Source organism: Clupea harengus, chromosome 4 (genome assembly GCF_900700415.2).
Source record: "Clupea harengus chromosome 4, Ch_v2.0.2, whole genome shotgun sequence".
In the NCBI taxonomy this organism is placed as follows: Eukaryota; Metazoa; Chordata; class Actinopteri; order Clupeiformes; family Clupeidae; genus Clupea; species Clupea harengus.
The window spans coordinates 16,671,453-16,689,949 of NC_045155.1; the positions used below are offsets into that span (position 1 = coordinate 16,671,453).

The window sequence follows — 18,497 nt, forward strand, 5'->3', positions numbered from 1 at the left end:
ATATTCATATAATTATTGACATTATTTACAGCGAAAAGATTAATCCATTTTAGCAAACAGGCTATAGCCCTCGCCAATAAGCTCTGTAGTTAATGCACTGGACTTCTTAAACTAAAACTGTGAGTTGGAATCCCACCTGAGCACAAAATAACATTCTATTACACCTAAGTAGCCTTCAGCCTACTAATAGTTTCTATTTTGTTTTCTCAAAGAAGTCCTTAAAGAGACAATAAACACACACAGCCATGTACACGCCATTATATGCAGTGGAAAGCTTGCCAAACTATTTAAAAAATGCTGCTATTATCTCTTATGCTACCAGAGAAACCTCATATCAGATGTTTTTTTCTGTGAAATACAGAACCAGTTAGACAGTAGCAGAGTGTCTCTCATTGAAGAGCACGGGTCTGTTATACCCAGAGAGTGAATTCTGTGCAGTTATTTCGTATCACTGTCACTTTGTTGGATAGCTCATTTTAGGCTATACTGAAAAGCAAACGTTTCAGAGGTAACTACTGCAATTAGGTTGAGCGGATGATGGAGTGTTCACATTCGGTGGAACCACCCAAGACCTGCAAACTGAAAACGTCTGCCTGAGAGGAAAAAGATCTACCTGGCCACATTCTATTTTCGAAACCATGGTGGAACTTTGAAAGTTAAACATTCATTAGTCTACTGCCCCAAAAGTGATTTGCCTGCCAACAATGGCCGTTCCCGTTCACTGATATGCTACATTTCTACCGTTCAATTACATACAAATGATATGGGTCACGAATGACTATTAGGAGAAAATATTGCAGAGAAACAGACCGATATTGGGTCTACATAGTCGCCCCTCATCTGCTCCCATAGATGTTAAGAACCCTCAGACATGTGGATGCCCACTGTAGCCTACACCGAAACCGCTTCCTCTCACCCTCCTCCTTCTCATCTTTACCCTGTTTCCTATCCTCTTCTCCACCCTCCCCTTTCCACTTCAGCCTCTCCATTCGGCCAGCCACCGCGGCGGTTTTGATTTCTCCTAGTTTCGACGTAACCAAGCCCACTACGCGTCTCGGCATGTTGAAGCTGTTTTTTTTAAGCCAGCTGTAACCTCGGAATCTGCCTTGGTTGTCGACGGCGAGTAGAACGCAGAGAGAGTGGGTATCCCCTCTCCAGACGGCAGTTACTGGATTAGAAACATTTTATTGTTGCTGTTACAATGTTTGATGCCGTTCAGAATCTCAGGCAATCCCCGTCATGACCTCACTCACCCGCCCTGTCAATTCACTGAATGGGGTTTCTCATCGCGCAGTTTGCTCTCTATTGTGAACACTGATACCGCTTATTATTGAGACTTTCATCGATGACAGAGTGAACGACCTGAAGTCTCTGTTTACATTCGCAAGCCCAACAATACATCTGTTTCACAAAGAAGTCACTGACGTTTAACTGGGGTGAGTAACTTGCCGTTTTCGTGTTCAATATGTGTCAGGATAAAAATCAAAGGCTGTCTTTAACACAATGTACGCTGTGCTCTCGATATTGTGTGATATCTGAGATCATATGCCGCGTAGCGTAGCGCCTACGTAGCCTATTTGGAATATTCATTTTGTTTTGATTGCTCGGCTGGCGCGTTTCGAGCTATCGGAATCACCAGCATTGAATTTTGGAATTTTCTAAGGTAGGCTACTTCTCCATCAGCAACTGCTAAGAGGAGATTTTAGACATGAGTCGTCAGTGACCCAGTCAATATCGCCGTCAGCCGTTATCAGTTATACCTTTAATTTATTGAGATCCCAGCCGCTGCAAAACCAGCAATCTGCTATGGGTCGTTTTTCTGCTTGGACAATAACCTGTGTTTTGTCAAAGTATGGGCTTTAAAATAGGTCGTAGTAAGCCTACTTATGGCCCGTCTTACGCCCTATAATTGACTCTACTAAGGGACTGATGATGTACATTGCTGACTTCTTATTGCCTTGGAGAAATGATACCCTGAAAAGGTAGAGTGCGGTACAGGGAGTGGTAGACTTGACAAACTGAAATGACTAAATCCTACAGTCTACCCTATCGTTCAAAAACGAAATAGTGATTTAGTTACAGTGTTCTGGCATTTGGTAAATCCGATTTCAGTAGCCTAATATTCCAAAAAAATCCATATTTGGTTGCTGTTGTGGGCTAAAGGACTGCTACACTAAACACATGTCTTATTGAGCAAGACTTTAAGGTGAAGTGCATACAGTGCTTGATTGGGAGCAGGCTCGACCTGGTGAGCAGGTTTGTTTTTGCTAGTAGCTCTGCTGTGAAGCAGCTTTGAATTGGCCAGTGCTGAAGGATTAGAGTTCGCCTAGTGAGTGTGAGTCAGACGGCATCAACCCCAGGCTGCCCACCTCTCAACAAGCGTGAGGCTGACTGGACTAATTTCTTTGTAGAATACCCTGTTTTTATATTACTATTGTTGTATTCAATAATGACCATATACAGAAAGCATGTGACCATAGAGGAAACTGTCCTGCTCTTCACCTCTGGTTTGTTGTGACAACACAAATGACACTGAAGTTATATGTCAAGACTCATGGCAACAGGCGATGTTTTCAAATAGGCTAATGGTGTGTAATGAATAATAACTCTGTAATTAATTACAACCATTAAATATATGTTCTTGAGCTTTCTGTTTTTGACTGGAAACTGTGAGACTCTAGAATTGAGGTGCTGCTGTATTTCACATATTTGGTAACCATGTCTTGGCTCTAGGCCCTGGGCTCAATTTGTTACTGGATCTGAAACTCCACTACTGGATGTGAAACATAGCTCAGAACTGACATGAGGAATCACATGATAATTTACGTACAGTTCACAGAAACCTTTTTTTGTTAGTTTTGTGAGTTTTGGCAAATTCGATGTATGTCTACTTGTTTTTTGGTCGAGGATATACATCATAGCACATCTGACCTTCTGCCTTTTGGAATCATACTCTATCAGACCCTGGAGGCTTCCTAACGTTTGTAGTCCGTGTTATTTCATGTTATGCACATTGAATTGCACATTTGATTCGTTTTTGAATATATATGTTCTTCCCCCGATGCATATATGATTCTGCTAGTAGTGTTTCTTGCCCTAAGTGTGCATAATGCATGTGGTTTCTGAGGAGAAGATTGTCTATTGATGGCTTGAACATGGATACATCTATGAGCAACCGTGTACATCTATTATAGACTAGCTCTTCACCACCATGACCAATGGTTCATCTCCGTCGCTCTTCTCTCACATGTACATATACACCTGCATGTATTCATGAAGAGTTGCATTAAGAGTCTCTACTTCATAAATGTTATCATATTTTTTGTGCGCTTTGTACCAGTAGACTTGACCCCACTAGCGATGACATTGTTGTTGCCAAAGTGTTCTCTGTTGTTCATGCTCCATGCGTTCTAATTTATGTATCCGTATGTGCAGACATGCATGTGGTATGGGAGCGTGAGTTTGTTTTGGTGAATGCATCGTGAGCAAAGAATGGTGTGTCAACATGACATAATGCAGAATTATGGTGCATGCACATGCACACAAGCACACACACAGACACACACATACACACACACAAACACACACACACACGCACACACACACACACACACACACACACACACACAAACAAGATTCCCTCCACAAGATGCACTTCACGGGAATACACAGCTCCACCACAAAATTTCCACCACAAAGTTCACAGTTCCACCACAAAATTTCACTTTGCATTTGATGCAGACTCTCTGTAAGCATTGTGTAAATTCATATAGTATTACATAGTGACATCACATTAGAATCACATTTATGTGTACAACACATTCATGGTCAAATAAAAAAATGTGGTTTTAAAATCCTCTTTTTCGTAATGCGTACACAGAGGTGTTAAAGCCCCTTGCTCACCACCTATGTCGAGTGGTTTAGTGACTGAGAAGAATCTGCTCCTGCCCAAATCTACATATGCCTCTCACTCAGTATACTCTCATACAAATTGTGGAAGTGTGATTCTAATGTTAACCTACACTCAGTATCACATCAGGACTTGCATGTAAAATACATGCCGTTGGAAGTATGAGTTTTCTTCTCTGTCTATCATTACATGTGGTTTCACAGGTTTAAAATGAGCCTGTTCTGTAATGAACCCCACTCCCCATGGTCTCTCATAGATGCATTGAGGGTGCATTTACTATTGTAGAGTGGTGGGTTGTGGAAGCCCAGAAAGGCACTCATTTTATCCTGGAGGCTGACATGCTTCAGCTGCTCTCATTCTCGGCATCCCTCCTTTTACTCCGCCTAGTGAGATGGGATAGGGTGACTTTAAAGAGAGCAACAATAAAAAAGTAGGCCTCCATCTTGCCCAGATTCAATATGTATTTCACATCCTTTGGTGCCGTGTTACTGTAGATTGTGTGGTGTACTCACATCCTTTGGTGCCGTGTTACTGTAGATTGTGTGGTGTACTCACATCCTTTGGTGTTGTGTTACTGTAGATTGTGTGGTGTACTGCCCAGTGGAGTAGTGTATGTCACATCCTTTGGTGTTGTGTTACTGTAGATTGTGTGGTGTACTGCCGAGTGGAGTAGTGTATGTCACATCCTTTGACAGTGGAGTATAAAGGCCTGGCTTCATGGTTGTGATTGGGAAGTGGGAGGAGGGGCTTGTTGGAGTGGCCTTTTAATGCCTCGTGGAATGTGGAGAAATCCTGTGAGACTGGGGCCTCCCAAATGAGATCACTCTAAAGAGGCTCTGGAGCCCCGAAGGCTGCTTAATTGGTGGCGTGGTTCTCGGCCGGGCTTAGCGGAGCATTGGGTTGTGGCTCTGCATAGCGTGGCGTGGTGGCAAACACGCAGGGCTCTAGTCATCAATGGTCACGTTGTTCTGGAGGGTTTTGTGCTAGGCCTTCAGGAGACGGCAAGAACTGCCCTTTCAAATGAAGGACTCAAAGCAAGAAAGGAGGAAAGCAAGTGGTTTGCTGTCAAAATGGGTTGTTTCTTTTCCTGAGCTGAAGATGGAGGGAAAGGGCAGCGAGAGTGCAGACAACGAGCAGCTCAAGAGCAGGGAGCTCGGGTCAGCACGAGGGAAGACTCAAGCAGCTCCAGAGCAGGGAGATCGTGTCAGCATGAGGGAAGACTCAAGCAGCAGCTCCAGAGCAGGAAGCTCAGGTCAGCATGAGGGAAGACTCAAGCAGCAGCTCCAGAGCAGGGAGCTCGGGTCAGCACAAGGGAAGACTCGGGCAGCAGGGTTGGCAGCAGAGGGAGGTTGGCACGAGTCGGAAAGTTGATTTGGAAAGGAGAGCGTGTTTGGGCTGGAGGATGATCACTTGGCGAGAGGAATCATGGGTAATGGAGATCATCCGCTCCGTTTGCCTCTGATCAGAAGGGGAGCAGATACGGATGCTGTGGGTCACTGAGGCTGAGAAGATGATGGGATCTGTCACGTGTGTCCTTAAAACAGAATTACAGGCAAATGGCAGTCCTCAAACCACAAGCTGTGCAGTTTGTCTGTGTGCAGGATGTCTTATTTCTTACTTTCAGTTGAGATCATCTTCAGCTCATAGTGCAGACAAGATGTTAATTACTTTTCAATACTACACTTAAAGCCTTGGAATATAAAAAACTGTATTGTGTGAATTGAAAACTAGGTCATGAGGAAAAAACACTCCACACCAAACACACACAAATAAAATAATTTGTCAGATGCCCATTTGGCTCTGAAGGAAACTCTTTCATCTTGCCTCACTCGTACATAAAGGTTTGTAGATGACCAGGGCCAGACCCCACCCCTCCCCTGCCCCCATACTCCATGAATGTTTGATGGCGTAGAGAGTGCCAAACGCGTGCCAGTCGCCAGCGCATCCTCGCTCTCTCTCCCCTGCCACATTGGCCCACTTTCCTCACTAATTAGTTTGCCACTACGTGGAAGGGCACCAAACACCGCCTGTTCACTCCTCCGACTGCCAGCGCGCGGGAGGGAGGGAGCACGGAGGCTGTGATAATGGCCTCTTTTTATTGCTTTTCCACATGGGGGGGGGGGAGGTAGTCCATGGCTGTTTGGTTGCCTTGTTAGTGCACCTGTAGCTTTTTCCTCCTGACCCCTGTGACCTCTGTGTCAGGAATAAGGGGTGCAGGTGCTAAAAGCACTTACAGGGCCAGACTGAAATGGCCTGAAACAAGGAAGTATATGTTTTTTAACAATCTGGGGAAACACTGCATGGAAAACTTTGGGGAAATCCAGGCTTGGTTAATAAATAGCAAGTGTAAAAATAGTACATTTAGAACTAGAAATCTTTTGTTCTCTCATTTTCCAACTTCTGTGTGAGGTTAGTGGGCCTGACCCCCCTCAGCTAAGTGCTTCTTGTGATTGTGTGTACTGGGGCATAACACAGAGCTGCACTGAACGTAAATCTGTGTTAAGGGCACATGCAAAACCTCTGGCTCCATCATATACTGTACACTGCTGGTTATGGTGTCTGTTGAACTGCAAGGGAGATAACAACACAGTTAGGGTGTCTGAGAGCGTGTGAAATGTGTGTGTGTCTTTGTGGAGGATGTGACTCTCCAGTCGATCTGTAGAACACAGGGACTCTGTCTTTCCAAGAGTCCCACTTCCTGTGAACTCTCATAGAAGAGGACAAGAGACGAGTCTGTAGGCATCATCCTTCTCCTCCTCTCAATCCGTCCTCTGTTCTCTCTTTTCCTCTCGCCTTTTCTCTTTTGTCTTCTTTACTCCTCAAACGCCAGTCCCCCCCCCATACCCACGTTCCCCCTCTTTTATGGACCCGCTGTGATGGAGAAAGGTTTCTTTGGTGGCCCTCAGTAACAGATGCATCTCTCTTTCACACACACTCACTCTCTCTTTCACACACACTCACTCTCTCATTCAACACACACAGCAGATGGAATGGCTAAATATCTCAGAAATGTGTTTGGTCCTCTTCAGACTCACTGGGCCCTAGGGAGTGTACGGGTGGGAGTATTCTGGAGAACAACCAATGGCATGAAACTAATCCATTTGGGACTATTGTGTTCTCATGTCGAACTCCCATCCCTGCAGTGCCTGGCACAGTTCCTGTTTCAGGATCCATTGGGATGCCAGGCTGGTCCGTCGGGTTTCTCACACAGGACCACAGACATGTCTGAACAGGAGACCTCAGGAATGTCAGAATTCACTTCAGTGAACCAAATGCACATGCATCTCTCAGAGATAAAGGCAGGTTTTGTACAGATCTTGAAGTGACTTACAGTAAATAGTAAAACTCAGAGATCTGGAGCAGAAGACTCAGGTGAGTGATCACAGGACGATGTGAGAGGATAGGCTAAGACAAAAACCAGGATGTGATGTTTCGGCTCAAGTCCTGCCTATAAAAGTCTTGACTTCCCTTTCAGACACACCAGCCTGCACCTACTACCTTCTACACACTGAATCTGAAGGGCTGTTATGCAGTCGGGTAGCTCATGAGAGATACTAGACAGACCACAGCGAGGGAGTCTTTCACTACTTATAAAACTCACAAGTCTTTCCTTTGATATCTGTGCCTTTGAATAACTGGCTGTGCGTGTGTGTGAGTCAGTGTGTGTGTGTCTGTGTGTGTGTGTCTGTGTGTGTGTGCCTGCGTGTGTGTGTGTGTGTGTGTGTGTGTTTGTGTGTGCCTGCATATGTGTGTGTGTGTGTGTGCCTGCGTATGTGTGTGTGTGTGTGTGCGACTGCGTGTGTGTGTGTGTGTATGTGTGTGCCTGTGTCTGCCTAGGGGGGCACCCTGCTGATCAGAGATGGGAGCAGTCCCACTCAATCTCCTGCAGTGAGACGAGTCAGCAGCAGGACTCCCTATCGACTGACCTGAGCTGCCCCCTCTGGCATGCTTGTTTCAGTCGGCCAACCGAGCCAGCGCTGTCCAGCGTCAGCCAGGAGGCTCTGCTCATGACTATGGCCACTGAATGGGCACAGCGAAAGCCTGACCTCAGATCAGTCTGATGAGATGCGTTAGCGGAGATTTGCTCTGAGAACAGTGTGTGCTCATGAGACGTACTCTCTGCCAGGGCTCACTTAAATATTAAAATCAGCCCCACATGAACAAAGGCTTGCGCAGCAGCGCTGACGTGAACCGCCTCCCAGACCCAGCCCCTAACCCTCCTCCAAATCTGCTATGGTGCTCCGTTAGAGGCTGGTGTGTGTGTGTGTGTGTGTGTGTGTGTGTGTGTGTGTGTGTGTGTGTGTGTGTGTGTGTGTGTGTGTGTGTGTGTGTGTGTGTGTGTGTGTGTGTGTGTGTGTGTGTGTGTGTGTGTGTGTGTGTGTGTGTGTGTGTGTGTGTGTGTGTGTGTGTGTGTTGTAACCGTGCGTGACTGTGCAGGGTGTGCCCAGGGAGACTCTGCTGATTTGACTCTGAGCTACGGCTGGATGAAGAGGGTTTATGTTGACCCAACATTCTTATGGAAATGATCAGGTGTTTTTGTGAGCCCACAGCACTGATCATGTCTGAATTGTCTTTAATGTGAGGCATAGCGAGGGATGATCATTTCACTACGGTCTACCGAAGCTCACCTAAACCTTAACGGCAGGATTAGGGTTTGTCATGTGTGTCATGTCTTAGTTCAACTGGACTGTGCATGCCTGTGACTCAGAGGACGTCATGTTGTCCTGCCTGTATCCGTTTTATTTTGGTCTCATTCCTCTGTCTCTCTTCCTCTCTGAGGGATGTGTCAGTCTCCTGCTGCACCCTCGCATTCAGGCGCACAGGCTGGAAGGTTTTCTGTTCCCTCCTGTTCAATAACCAGTTCCTCTATTGCTGTTCCTTGTATTCATGCTGTCTACACAGTCAACTAATCATTCAATGCTGTCATGAGTCACTTGCGTTGTGTGTGTGTGTGTGTGTGGGGGGGGGGTTCTGAGGATTATTGTGTTCTGGAATGTTTCATCTGAGTGTAGTTAGCCTAGGATATCTGTACCTAGTGAGGTATGTGTGTGGGTGTCTGTGTGTATTTGTCAATGTTAATAGATAGAGGGGGAAGAGGGTGGGAAGTGGAAAGAGAATGGTTGTGTTAGAACTTGTCTTTTCATACATCTCACATTCCTAAGTACTGACAGAGTTTGTGTGTCATTGAATGAGGCAAACATCTAGATACACACACTTATGTGCACACACGCACACACAGACACACACAGAAACGCCTACATTATTGTCATATAGTGTTTGTCAAAGATTTCTTCCGTTTTTTTGTTTACTGTTTTCCACCGATTTCGATCATCAATCCAATAAATGTTATGGCAAGTTAGCCTAGTTCATTACAATTAATGAACCTAGTGACTATTGTTCAATGGAAAAGTCAACTGCTTCGCAAGCTAACATCTTGTGATGTAAAGGTTCAAAGTTCACAAAATTTGACACACTGCATTGCTACCACATTCCTTTGACGTATGCCACATTTTGTGAATTTCATCCATAGGGGGCGCTGCAACTGACGAATTTCAACATCTCAAAAAAGGCTTAAGCTAAAATTTGGAAATTTGGTATGCTTATACTTGGCTACATTGACTCACATCTCCTAAAGCTCCATTTGGCTTGCTCAATCAAATGGTTACGTAATATTTGTGTGAATGGCTAATCTTAATGAAATTGTGTAGGTTCATTAATAATGGCATTATTAGTATTTGCCCAGTTTCAAACAAATCATCCATTAGATGATGTTACAAGAAGTTTGACAATTTTTTCCTCTGTTCCTCTGATATGGTTTGGTCTTGATCTTCAAAATTCATTCTGACCTAACATTTTCAAAATCATTCAGTCTTTCACTGCCTGAGGCAGTATGCACATTGTGCTTGGAGCCCGATGATTGTTGCTTGCGGCTATTTTTTCATTTATTGATGATATATACCTCTGTCCTGCACGTGCACAGGCGGTCATATAGTGTTACTGCTTCACACCCCTTTAGTGTATAGCCAACACAGTCACCAAGTATAGTTCCCATAAATGTTTTTGAAACCTAAGGATCTTTCCTATTTAGTGTTGCTTCAATAAATAACCTTGGTCAAAATGTGGGAAAGGTAAGTAACTGCACAACTACTATTCACTGTGTCTTAACAGAACGATGAAATATTGCGTAACCATTACATCTTGAGGTTAGAGTATTTTTCAGTTCTTGGGACTAGAGACTGTATGTTATATCAGTTTTGCCAGTACAGCGGCCACTCTCTGCCTCTATTGATGCTTAGCAGCCCATATTGGTGTCAGCCTCCCCGGTTTGACCAGTATCTGTGTAAATGCACTCTCCTCTGTTTACCCAACTCATGTTTGTTTTTCTTAACCCTATAACGGCTGTTGTATCATATTTGTTTGCAATCTGACACACGTCTTCTGGATATGTCAGTCTTTACAGTGTTAAATTACATGTATATATAAATAGATATTAATCTGTCTTTTTATATATTTTCCAATAGTGTTTTTATTTCCGAGTTTCACTTAATTCTTGCTCATTCTCTCATTCCGTCATATTACGCACCGCTATGCGGTATGTCTAGTCTTTTCTTGTCTTCCACCTACTACTCTTCTACTACACATGTGCAAGCACACACACATACCCACACACTACTCATGCGCACACACACACACATACTCAGACACGCTCAATCAAACATATATGTAAACACTTGACTGGCCTGTACACACGCTCGTGGGCTGAGTGGCGATGTCTTGTGGGGGTTGGGGTGCGCTCTAGTGGTGCTGATGTGAAGGCATCTGTGCAGCTAGTTCTTGCTCTGCTGCAGAACCTCTGTCCTCTGTTTACCTTCCTGGAATGTTTGCATCTATAAAACATGATTTCTCTGAAACCATTTATGCTTCTCACCCTTTAACACATACACATACACACACACACACACACACACACACACACACACACACACACACACACACACGTGCCTGCCTGTGTCAATCTCAAGAGTATGTGTGTTAGGGAAATGGGAAAGTACTGTCAGTGTTTGTTATGAAAGGTCATGTGTGGTTAGATTATAGGGGATGAGAGGAGAACGTGTTTTAGATATGGCTAAATGTTTGCTTTTAGGTGAATGAGCCATGGCAGCAGGAACTCAAGGGAATGTTCTAGATGACAGTGGTTGGTCATGGACACAGTTCATGTCTCAATACTACTCCTTCATAAAACATAATATCCAAATATGGCCACAGGAAGTGTGGCCTATCTGTGTCAGCGTTTGAACACATCACATTACATCCATCAGAGTTGCTGGGCTGTTTCGCATGGAAGTGAATAGGGTTTTGTCTGCCTTTGGGCGACCTCACTGCCCTGTGGGTCTGCGGCATCCGCTTGCTGTGGCTGATCCCTACCCGCTCAGACCGGCCACAGCCCTACAAGCCAACTGGAAGTTCAGCTCTGTTCACTAAATGGTCCCATTCTTATTTAGGGCATTGGCCTCCAGATTTTCATGCATTTTTAGTTGGTTGATTGACCAATGTGTTTGTGTCGTTAAACACCATTTAAACACCTATTTGACATAATTCGTTCCACACTTGCTGGCTAAGTTGGTTTACATTTGGTTACTGAAAATGCACTCATTTGTTTAAGAAAACTGCAAGTGAACTCAGCACATGGCTTCAAAGCAGAAAGAGTGAGCTTGCAATGGATGTATCTCCCTTGGAAATAGGGGCTTGTTGGCCTCCCTCCCTTCCACCTGTAGTCGCTTAGCATGATTGTGCTTTCCAGCGACGAAGAGTCTTAAGACCTTCCTCTCTCTCATCTTCGTGTTTGAAGCTATGTGCTAAATCTGTGTGGGCTTCTTCCCCCATGTGATGTTTTTTGCAGAGTTGAGGGAAAGATGGATGCCACCCGTATCTCCTCTCTTCCCTCTTCCCCTCTGTAAATCTTCAGTAGGGATTGGAGAGAATCGCAGAGTGGGAGAGGACTAAACCCTAGAGGATTATCTGTACCCCTCCCTTCTCTCTCTCTCTCTCTCTCTCTCTCTCTCTACTCTCTACTTCTTGCTCTGCCTTTCCATCTCTCTTCCCTCGCCCTCTCTTCATCTCCTCTCGCTCTTCCTTCCCTCTGTTCTTGTCCCATCCCCCATCTCCCTCCCTCTCTCCCTTCTTTTCCTCACCCCCACACTCCCCCTCTCCCTTTCCCTCTCTTCCTTTTTCATTCTCTCCTTCTCCCATCTCCCTCCCTCTCTCCCTCTTCCCTGTGATACAGAGCGCCTTACATGAGAGCCTCTAAAGGCTTGTTGCCCATATTTAGACGTGGTAGAGGATGTGTGCAGCAGCACAGGGCCGTGTGGTTGTTTGCACACGTTTCTGTGGACATCTGATAGCGTGACTGGGAGACAGACAGACAGACTGACTGACGGACGGACGGACGGACGGACGGACGGACGGACTGAGGAAATGACTGACTGACTGACTGACTGACTGACTGTGGCCTCAGTGGTTTGGAAAGAGGGCTGCGGATTCCCTCTAGCTGCACTGAGCAATCTGGCTGCTCTGCCTTGCGCTGCGCTGTGCCTCCATATGCTCGCGCTGCTAGCGCTCCCAGCTAGCTCAGAGGTGTGCTAAACAAGGTCAGCACTGGACTCTCTGTACTGTACAGATACGCCACTTCGGACTTTGCAAAATTATACTGACCCCAATTACAGCCACCGGCTGTGCGGCTGGTTGGGTGAGGGGAGTTCCTCTACACACACACACACAAAACACACTCTCTCTCACACCCACACACAGACATACATGCTGACACACACTCATACGCACACACACACAACTAGGGTGGGATGAGGCAGCTGTGTAAGGACTGTTATTAGCATGACGTTTTTCTGGCAAAAACATCATCAGAGCTGCATTCCAGAGGCTCATCATCTAGACATACTTCATGTAAATAGGAGGTTGAGCCAAATGCTTCCCAAAAAACTCTCCCCAGTCTTTAAACATGGGCCTGTCGGTATGAATTCTCTGAAACACTGCCATTCGAAAAAACTGCTGATGTTATCCCACTTTTGTGGTGCAAATAAATGAGCTAAGATCTGCTCCTTTATCTACTTTTAGTTCATCTCCAAACAGAGCAGATATGCAGCTCCATAATATTCACTTGTAGAACCAGAACCTTACTCCATTTCAGTCCTCCCTCTTCACAGTGTTACTAAAGGGATGTCTTTATCTGCCATAAAATAACTGTCATCTCACAAGCTGTTCTCTTCCTCTGTTTTTGTCACAACTGACACAAAACTGCCCCATAGTGACTTGTGGGGCCTCCAGGTTTTGTGAATAGTGATACTGACAGCAGCTAGGTTCAGAGGTAGTCTGACATGGCTGCGCTCTCAGACCCTGAAGAGCGTGAGTAAGTGAGGCTGCTCCATTCTGTCAGACTGGGTCTGACGTGACAAGTCACAGCAGCTGAAATTGGACCCACCACCAAGAGTCTCTGGCTGTCGTCTAGTGTCGTGTGTTTCTCACTCAGGCATTCCCCGTCTCCACTGGGCTCTATCCTGGTAGTGTTCTGCCCAGCAGGATTGCAGGATAGTCTCTCTCTCTGCCCAATGTACATGCTTATCTGGCAGTTGCTGACTTCGGTCATATCTCTGACGTCCTGCATGGCCTCTTCTTTAGAGATACAGGTTCCTATCTGTGTCAAAGTCAGTCACTCTGTGTTTACAGTGTCGTGACTGCATGGGCCCAGCAGCAGGGTATCACTGATAGCAAGATTGAACATAAACACACAAACACACACACACAAACACACACAAACATACGATGCCCTCTATGTGCGTCCCCATCTCGCATTCCTGGGGATTACCCTTGCTGGACATTCCAGGATTTGTTGCATTTTTTTCCCTAGATTTACTGGATTTACCTCGCAGGCTCTTTAATTCCTAATTCCATCAGCCGCAGTGATCAGGCCTTTCCCTTTTATACTTTCATTTGGAGAAATATCAATAAACACCTGGTGCAGACAGACCTGCCCTCCTCCAAAACCCATGTAAAACACCAGTAATGGATACTCTGACCTGAAGACCGTATTGGTCGTAGATTAGGCACATGGAAAGCTTTTGGATTACAATGCAGTTTATGTCTCCTTTATGCAGACCTGTCTGTGAGATGTGATTGAGTGTGTAATGCCATGCTGTCTCTGTCTCTTCTAGGGGAGCAGCCGTGTTTTATTCCTGGGGTTAGAATAGAGTGGTGCTGATGTGCAGGGTGATGCCGTGAGGCACACAGTCCTTAAAGTGGATTTGGATGGTTGGCCCCTCTCTGCTCCACTGGCTTCTGGCTCTTTTCAGCTCTGGGCTTGTGAACATGCTGAACTCTCAACAGGAATTTTACACTTCATGACTTCCCTGACTTAGCAGACTTTTGCATGTGGGGGTGTGTTTCTTTTTCATCTAGCTCCTTCTCTCTCTCTCTCTCTCTCTCTCTCTCTCTCTCTGCTCATGGAATGTAAGGGAAGGCATGACCTCCTTGACAACCCTAGTGCTGTTGCTCTGGGGCTGAGTTAATATTGACTCCCACCTGTGTGCTTTTGTGTATGGTTGTGCTCACTCTGAGGACATGGGCTTTTAACCTTCAGCTCCCTGGACAGAGAGGAGAGCAGGCGTCTCTTCGCAATGCACAGACTTTAATTTGTGTGTGTGTGTTTGTGTGTGGTGCCAGTGTCGTTTGTGATTACTCCCAACTCTGTACCAGATAGGTGTGTGGTCTTTTGTGTTTTTATGTGGGTGGGTGCACTGTGTCACTCGTTACCATGGTGATGTTTAGTGAAAGGGGTTGGCAAGGTTATGTAAATATGTAAACATTCAGCCATTTCGCTGTGTGTGTGTGTGTGTGTGTGTGTTTGTTTTTGAACACCAAGCATAAGTCATTCATTGAGCTGCATGATGAGAACAAGTAGTGTTGTCAGGTGTCTGTCAGGAAGCTGTCAGTAGACTCAGCTGTGCTGATCAGAGATATTTTAGCTGGAAATACAAGGGAACTGCAACTGTAATAAATACCTGCGAGAACCATTCTTTTCAGGGTTGAGCTGGTTGAGCAGCTTCACATTCTCAGTGGAATTTGTCCCCTGTGACATCACCTAGAAATGTTTTGCTGTTTGAATTATTGCTCACTGAGCGATGGATGAGACAGGAACGGAAGCCAGGAGGAGTGAGGAGTGTGCTCCGTACCGTCTCTCTCGGCCCCAGATGGAGAGGCGCTCTTGCCCAGCTGAATGAGATTACTGAATTGAGGTTGATAATCTCACTGGAGAACAAGCATCGGGATTAGATGACCACTGGTGTGCTGCCTGTGACGCGTATGCATATACGCTCACACACACACACACACACACACACACACACACACACACACACACACACACACACACACACACACACAACTCCTCTTATACTTTTGGAACTTCGCATTCCATGTGTTAATTAGACCCAGGCCCCTGAGTTGTGAAGCTCCTCATTTTTTCTGACCTCCTTCATGAAAGAGTAAAGGATTTTTAGTTTTTGTTGAGTAAAGGTACAGGGGAAAGGTTGCTCAATAGATTTGATAGAGAGAGAAAGAGATAGAGAGAGAGGGTGAGAGAGAGAGAAAGAGAGAGAGAGAGAGAGAGAGCGCTGTGAACTGGTTCCTTTGGCCATGGTGTGCTAAAGCAGCTTAAGGACCAAAGCCCACAGCCTCACAGGAGCACAGTGAAACGTGACCCTGCCAGTGGGCTCTGGAGACCTGACACACTCTTTTTCTCCATCTCTCTCTCTCTCTCTTTGGCATTTCCCTCACGTTTCAGCGCTGCATTCTCCAGTGGCTTTTCACCGCAGGCTTCATCAGCAGGCACACAAGGGAGGGGCTTGTGTCGTGTTGTGTTGTATCCTCTGGTCATTGAGCTAAGGACATGTGAGGTGGAGGTTTGATACAGATGCAGAAATAGCATAATGCTATCACAACCTGCCTGGCACCTATGATCCTACACACACACACACACTCTCTCTCTCACACACACACACACACACACACACACACACACACACACACACTCACACAGAGACACACACACGCAAAGTACAGGAGGCCAACTGTCTTTTATGCTGTTGTCATGTTCACAGTGGGCAGTGGTTAAAACTGATCACAAACACACATCAAGCTGACTGCTTTGTTATCTCCAGGAAGCCCCAGGTGACATTCCATACATTCTTTACTGTCTAATAAGGTCGGAATGAACACACTGCTATCCACTATATTATACTATGCTGCAGTATGATATAGAGTGTTATGTAGAATGCCATTCTCTGATATGCTATACTGCACATGATTGATGATATTTTGTCACGAAATGCAGGTTATCACGTCATGTGTATGATGGCATTCCCACACATGGACACATGTCGGGGGCGAAAGAGGAGTCTGGGAATGTTGTAATGCGAATGATGCAGTCCTGTGGAAGAGCAGAGACGTGGTTGTGTAAGGAGGGACTTAGCATGTCTCTGCCCAGACTGCATCCCACTGCCGCTGGAGTTTTGGGGATGCAGCCGTGAGATTATCCCTGTTATCCTTCAAACGCAAATGAAACAGACAACTGGAAAAACAAAATAATCAGTGGACAGGAAGAAAACAATCATGCACACACACATGCACACAGACACATACACACACACACATGCACACACACACACACACACACACACACACACACATACATACATACATACATACATACATACATACACACACACACACACACACACACACACACACACACACACATAAAGGAATGGTACAGAGGAAGGCCCCTGGGAGCAAGATTAACAACCAGATTAACAGCACAGAATTACGCAAATCCACCTCGCACACTGACATGCAAACTTACATATTCGAATATTCCCTCTCCATCTAACCCCCCCCCCACACACACACACACACACACACACACACACACACACACTGCTGCATGCATACCGCAGCTGAGTTTCCAACTGGGAGCAGGTGCTTACCTCAGGCTCATTAAATGCAGCGCAGGAAGCCAACAGCTGTACACACAGTTTAGAGGCACACGTGTGCAACTCTTGATGTGTGTGTGTGTGTGTGTGTGTGTGTGTGTGTGTGTGTGTGTGTTTTATGGTATCCTGAATATATGTGTGGGTGTGTTTATGGTATCCTGCATATGTGTGTGTGGAGGAAGCATATTTCCCATTGGCTAATAATATTACAGTTCAAGAGGAGAATGTTGTTTCCAGGATGTGAGTAATGACTCACAACACACACAAACACACACACAGGCACACACACAAACACACACAAACACAGCATCAAAAGTAGGAGGACAATGAAGCCTATTGTTCAGTCACAACAGGAATGACCCCCTGTGTTCAGGCCTCAGCACAAAAACAGTGCTCTCTTTTTCCCTGTGTGCAAGTGTGGGGGGGTATGCATGTGTGTGTGTGTGTGCGCGTGTGCACGCATGCGTGTGTGTGTGTGTGTGTGTGTGTGTGTGTGTGTGTATATGAATACATGTGTTGGTGTTCCGTCCGAAGTATGTGTATGTGTTTGTAAGAGCAGAGGCGCTCTAGTCTTCACGTTTCTCGTTTCTTTCTCACAGCTCAGTCTCATTGTATCTACACATGATGAATATGTAAGAGAGTAAATGACACATGGCTCTCACAGGAGATCTCCCCCTCAGGAGACCCACAGATGCTTCTGATATCTCTTTTAGGCAGATGCATCAGACACAGACATACAAAATATCTCATGAAAGATACAAAGAGGCAGCTTTCATGTACCACAGTTTAACTCTGTGTGTGTGTGTGCGTGCGTGCGTGTGTGTGCGTGTGTGTGTGTGCTGGTGTCTGTGGTAATGTATCTCTGAGCTGTAACCATCCTGCTGCTCTCAAGCAAGCCCTTGGGGTGTCAGCATCATCCCTGCCCTCCTTTTGCCCCCCACCCCTCCAGTCATGCATTTCTACCCATTACCCCTCTACTCCACACACACCACCACCACAGTGCCAGAGGGGCAAGTCCATTGCTGATCTCTCTCTCTTTCTCACTTTCTTTTTTTCCTGTCTCTCTTCCTATCCCTCTGTAGCTCTGGGCTCCTCATACTCATCTGAAAATGTCTATGCAAGTGTATGTTTGAGACGGTGAATAATAAAGAGGAAGATCAGGAAAGATATTATGTGCTATGGTATTAGGTATTATTTTAAGTTTGTCATTATTGGCCATTGTGTTCTGTTGGTTAGTTAATATAAAACAAAAATAACAAAGTAAAGAAGTACATTTCAATATGCCTACTGTATCTATTCCTATATCTATTGTACCGAAAGGTGCTGAATTCTAACCAACTAATTAACATCGGAAGCTACCCTTAGGCTAGCCGGATGCAAGTGGGGATGAAAGCATGTTCCACCCTCTCCCAAAATTAGTTTTGGCCACAAATCTCCCTCATTACAGTATCTTCCCACAGCGCAAGAGGCCTGGTCCTAATTTATCCCCAGATTAGCGCAGACTTCCCTCCCCTAATCTGCTAGTAAGG

General features: G+C 45.5%; 1 protein-coding gene across 5 annotated transcripts in view; it reads left to right on the forward strand.

Moving 5' to 3' along the window:
• The first annotated feature begins 757 nt into the window (after window positions 1–757).
• src (v-src avian sarcoma (Schmidt-Ruppin A-2) viral oncogene homolog) overlaps window positions 758–18,497 on the forward strand; it is a 37,298-nt gene continuing 19,558 nt past the window's right edge. For 2 of the 5 annotated variants that reach the window (XM_031566419.2, XM_031566418.2), the window contains exon 1: window positions 760–1,436. The gene's annotated coding sequence lies outside the window, so the exon portion shown is untranslated. Of the gene's footprint in view, window positions 1,664–18,497 lie in introns of all 5 variants that reach the window. The other 3 variants (XM_031566417.2, XM_031566416.2, XM_012834491.3) reach the window with 3 other exon arrangements.